The 5,149-nt window shown below is 46.2% G+C and overlaps 1 pseudogene; it reads right to left on the bottom strand.

The window, feature by feature from the left end:
- Positions 1–4,050: 4,050 nt before the first annotated feature.
- LOC127491841 (adenosine 5'-monophosphoramidase HINT1 pseudogene) lies at positions 4,051–4,867 on the bottom strand (annotated as a pseudogene).
- Between the last annotated feature and the right edge of the window lie 282 nt (positions 4,868–5,149).

Raw genomic sequence — 5,149 nt, 5'->3', positions numbered from 1 at the left:
GTTCCTGCTATCCATTTGGGGGACCCAAATTACGGTCTTACCTCCCAGCTTCAGCTTCAATTGGCTGGCAGTTAGAGAGTGAAACAGCAGATGGAAGCTCTCTGTCCGTCCATCCCTTTCTCTGCTTCTAAAATAAATAAATAGATAAGTTTTTGGAAAACCTTGTTCTGTGAAGCCACAGATTGAATTTCTCACATAAAAGTCTGGGTGGGAGGCCAGGACTGATGGAGGGATGGATGGCTTTAAGGATCAGGCCCCTCTGTCCTGATGTCCAGTTGGGCATTCCCCAGTGTGCCTGGATCCATAATGACAGTGCTCACTGTTCCGAGCAGCAGGAAGGGATGAAGAGGCAGAGGGTGTGCTGCCTTGTAAGGAATGCTCCCGCAAGCTGTCTTCCTGCTGCTGGGACACCGTCTGCCAGCGCCTGGCCACAGGACTACACCTAGAGCTAAAGGGAAGGGGAACAAATGAAGAAAGCCAAGCAGAAGACTGTGAAATGGTGAGAGGGGCCTGCCACTCTGCTCTCACCTCCACAGAACTGCTTCCATAACCACGGAGGTCATAGGGCTGCACTGCCCCCACCCCATTTTTACAACAATCAGACAGAGTTAAAACATCGAGCAATGTGGAGGAGAAAAACTTAAGGTCACCTGAATTTATTTTGTTGTTGGAAAAGGGCTCTTTTTCTTTCCCAACATCCTGTTGGTGAGAGACTATCAGACAACAGTCCCCATCACAGCCCTCAACAGGATTTCAAAGGGCACTGTTTGTATTCATTCCATGTCCTCACTCATCTGGCTACTTTTAAAGAAACACTGCAAAAAATGGAATTTGTATTCTGGGCTATGATATTTCATGAACAGTCCCAGGAGCAGAGGATACCGAGCTAGCTTGCCATAATCTAGAGATCCCCCTCAAGTGAGTTCGGCTGTCCATTCATTGTTTCTTGCAGAGACTGGAATTCCAGAAAAACAGATGGAAGGGCTCCATTCTAATGTCAGGGAGTTGTTTTCCCATCTGTCTGAACAGCAGCCAGCATCAGGAATCAGCACTGCCACCTTCGAAGGGTCAACCACTATTGATCTGGTTCCCAAGAGCCCATGGAAAGAACCTGCTCCTTTAACAAAGCAACGTGAAGACTTTTGTTTGGTTGTTTTCATTTCCATTCTAATTTTGGGTTGAGGTCACCTTTTCTTTTTTTTTTTTCTTATTTGTTTTTGGCTTTAAAAATGTTATTTTATTTGAAAGGTAGAGTGACAGAAAGAAAGAGAGATCTTTTATCTGCTGATTCACTCCACAAAAGGCCACAATAGCCAAGTCTGGGCAGGCCAGAGCCTGGAGCCTGAAACTCCACCTGGGTCTCCCACATGGGGTCACCATTTCTTAAATAGAATTTCTTTTTTTATTGTCAAAAGTGTTTCTTAAGCATGTTTGGTGTGTATTCTACCTAGACCCAGAAAGGAATAGAGCTTAACCCATGAAGTATTTTGAAGTCCAAGATGTGGAGGGAAGAGACAGATCACTAGGCCGACGCCACAGCTCACTAGGCTAATCCTCCGCCTTGCGGCGCCGGCACACCAGGTTCTAGTCCCGGTCGGGGCGCCGGATTCTGTCCCGGTTGCCCCTCTTCCAGGCCAGCTCTCTGCTGTGGCCCAGGAGGGCAGTGGAGGATGGCCCAAGTGCTTGGGCCCTGCACCCCATGGGAGACCAGGAGAAGCACCGGGCTCCTGCCTTCAGATCAGTGCGGTGCACTGGCCGCAGTGTGCCAGCTGCAGCAGCCATTGGAGGGTGAACCAACGGCAAAGGAAGACCTTTCTCTCTGTCTCTCTTGCACTGTCTGTCAAAAAATTTAAAAAATTTAAAAAAAGACAGATCACTGAGATTATGGCATTTTTTTTCTTATATACCAAAGCTAGCCATCAAAAGGAAAATCAAGGAGAGCCTGGAACAAGAAAAGGCAGGTGCGGCTGGGTTCACCCTCCTTTCTTTGCCCAGTACTTTTCCTGCTTCCTGACTCTCTACAGCATGGGAAATCTACTGTCCACTGCTGGGGCTTTACCTTGCCTAGACATGTTTGTCAGACTGGTGGGGCAGGCCCTGCACATGCCCGAAGGGGCCCTGGCAATTGTCTCAAACTGGGTCTGCTGCTTCAGTTCAAACATACCCAGACAAGTCTGGAAAATTAGTAGGGGGTGGGGGAACAGGATATGTGTGAGAGGTAGAAAAGTATCCCAACAAAAGATGGAAAGCCTAGGGTGTATGACTTGGGAACTGATTTTTTTTCCCATCTGAAAATAACTCTTGTGGCTGTTTTCAGTCCTAAGAAATTGGGACATGGAGTCAGGATCTGCGTACCTAAATGGCATCATCCCTGTTGGAGGTTTAAACGGAATTTGCTGTAGGATCAAAAATGAAGCCTGAAGAATGCTTTTTTTTTTTTTTTTTTTTGGCAGGCATATTTAGACAGTGAGAGAGACAGAGAGAAAGGTCTTCCTTCTCCGCTGGTTCACCCCCCAAGTGGCTGCTATGGCCGGCGCGCAGCTCCGATCCGATCCAGGAGCCAGCAGCTTCTTCCAAACACTCGGGCCATCTTCTACTGCTTTCCCAGGCCATTAGCAGAGAGTGGATTGGAAGTGGAGCAGCCGGGCCTGGAACTAGCACCCATATGGGATGCTGGCACTGCAAGTGGAGGCTTAACCTACCACGCCACAGCGCCAGCCCCTAACTACATCTTTAACCTAAATCTGTTGCAATTCTATTGTTGGACATGAGTGATTAGATTTAGAGGCAATCATGAGGTTGGGGTTGTCATGATGGAATTAGTGCCCTTATAAGAGACATCAGAGAACTTGCTTCCTCTCCCTGCCTTCCCTGCAAGGTAGCTATCTGCAAGACAAGAGGGTTCTCATCAGATAACCAAATCAGCTGGCTCCTTGAGCTGGGACATCTCAGCCTCCAGAACTGTGAGAAATAAATGTCTGCAAAATACCATAGTATTTTCTGATGGCAGCCCTAGCTAAGCCAGAACCACACACCTAGAATCCTAGGGTTTTGATGCAGTCGCTAAGCTGTAGCTTGGAACACCTGAAGCCCACGTCAGACTGACTGGGTTCAAGTCCTGGCTCTGCTTTTGATTCCATCTTCCTACTAATAACGTGCACCCTGAGAAGCAGCAGCTGAGGGCTCATGCTGGGTCCCTGCCATACATGTGGAAGACCTGGATTGAGTTCTGGGCTCCTGGCTGTTTGCAGCATTTGGGCAGTGAACCAGCAGATGTGAGTATGTGTGTATGTGTGTGTCTGTCAGTCCATGTGTCTTTCAAATAAAATAAATATTTTTAAGTAAATAAAATCCCAATGAAGAAATCTCGGATTAGTAGGCCAAAGCACACAGTTCATATTTAAACTCCCACTGGTTTCTCTTCCCTCCCTTTAAGCTCAAACCCAGCTAGCCTCATGGGATCAGACCAAGGTAAAAATAGCCAAGTTGTGACCCAGCATCTGACCTGGCAAAGACTGAGAAAGAGCAGAGACATAAGGAAGAGTGATCTAGTGCTTAAATCCCTACCACTCTGATAGCACACTTGACCACGGGGCCACCGTGACAAGCAGGCAAAGAAAAATGGGAAACCCGCAGTACTGTGGAAGAAATCAATACCATAAGGGGCCGGCACTGTGGCGCAGCAGGTTAAAGCCCTGGCCTGAAGCTCCAGCATCCCATATGGGCGCCGGTTCAAGACCCGGCTGCTCCTCTTCTGATCCAGCTCTCTGCTATGGCCTGGGAAAGCAGTGAAGATGGCCCAAGTCCTTAAGTCCCTGCACCCATGTGGGAGACCTGGAAGAAGCTCCTGGCTCCTGGCTTCGGATCGGCACAGCTCCAGCCGTTGCGGCCTTCTGGAGAGTGAACCAGCAGATGGAGGACCTCTTTCTCTGTCTAGGCCTCTCTCTGTAACTCTGTCTTTCAAATAAATAAAATAAATCTTAAAGAAATCAATACCATAAACCAAAAGGAACAAAAATGTTAACAAGAACTTAAATATCAACACTGCTTTCTGGTCCACAAAATAGAGGGTGGCATTTTTCTAGAAAATGTCCATTTCTGTAATTATTGAACTGATTAATCCAATAAGGCTAAATTTTTTAAACCATGCAACATGTTTTATCAAGGACTTTTCTTCAAAGTACTTGTACTTCCTCAATCTCTCCAGACACAGGCAAAAATAACATACAGGAACTGCAAACTTGATCATTGCCTAAAGAAGGAAAAAGTATCCCCAAGACATGTTTAACCAGGAGACCAATTCATCTGCCGGCCTCCTAGAAGATCATGGAGAGGGACAGGATAGACACCACCACACGATAACCCCTCTTCAGGCCCAGGTCAGCAGCACGTTTCTGGCTAACCATCAGTGAATGTCCAAGGAGACTCTCCATCATCCCCTGCTGCAGAAATCTGTTTCTTGGGTCTCACCAGAAAATGTGCTGGCACTTGAAGGGCAATGCAAATGAAGACACCAGTCATCCTCAAAAATGATTTCGGCTGGGATTTCCCTGCAGACATCTTGCCCAACCTCGTGTTGCCAGCAGGCTGGGTGACTGAAAGAGCCCTGGCAATCTCAGTAGCCATCTCTGCCTCCTGCAGGTAAGACTAAATCTACTGAACTCCAAGCTCACAACCAAGTTTTTCTTTCTTTTGCTATATTTTAAACACATTAAAAAGTACTGTAAATTGCCATTCAGTATAGATTTCTTAGAAAGTTAATGGCATGTTATGTAACTGCTATAATTTTCCTAAATAAAAATATTAATGCAGTATCTTCAATGGTGATGTAAAATGGTTCATTGTTCTTCAAATTATAATAGTATATATACATAAAAGATGTATATTTTATGAAAAGGAAGACGACGTCCAACTGAGGCACGGTTTCCAAACATCTTTGTAGCCATAAAACCTTTCTTCGAAAGTTATATTTTACACAGGCATTTTGTATAAATACAACAAGTAACAGCAGACTTGCTCCAGTGTGCTGTTAAAATGCCTAACAAGGAGCTCTCCAAGAGAAACCAGCTGGGAGATTTTCTGTTTTCCATGGTGTCAACGCTCCTGTCATGGCCATGGCCATCACTGGGTGCAGAGTGAGGAAGAAAAG

Source organism: Oryctolagus cuniculus, chromosome 3 (genome assembly GCF_964237555.1).
Source record: "Oryctolagus cuniculus chromosome 3, mOryCun1.1, whole genome shotgun sequence".
NCBI classification, from domain to species: Eukaryota; Metazoa; Chordata; class Mammalia; order Lagomorpha; family Leporidae; genus Oryctolagus; species Oryctolagus cuniculus.
The sequence above is the reverse complement of the archived record's forward strand: the minus strand, read 5'-3'. Positions and strand labels throughout refer to the sequence as shown.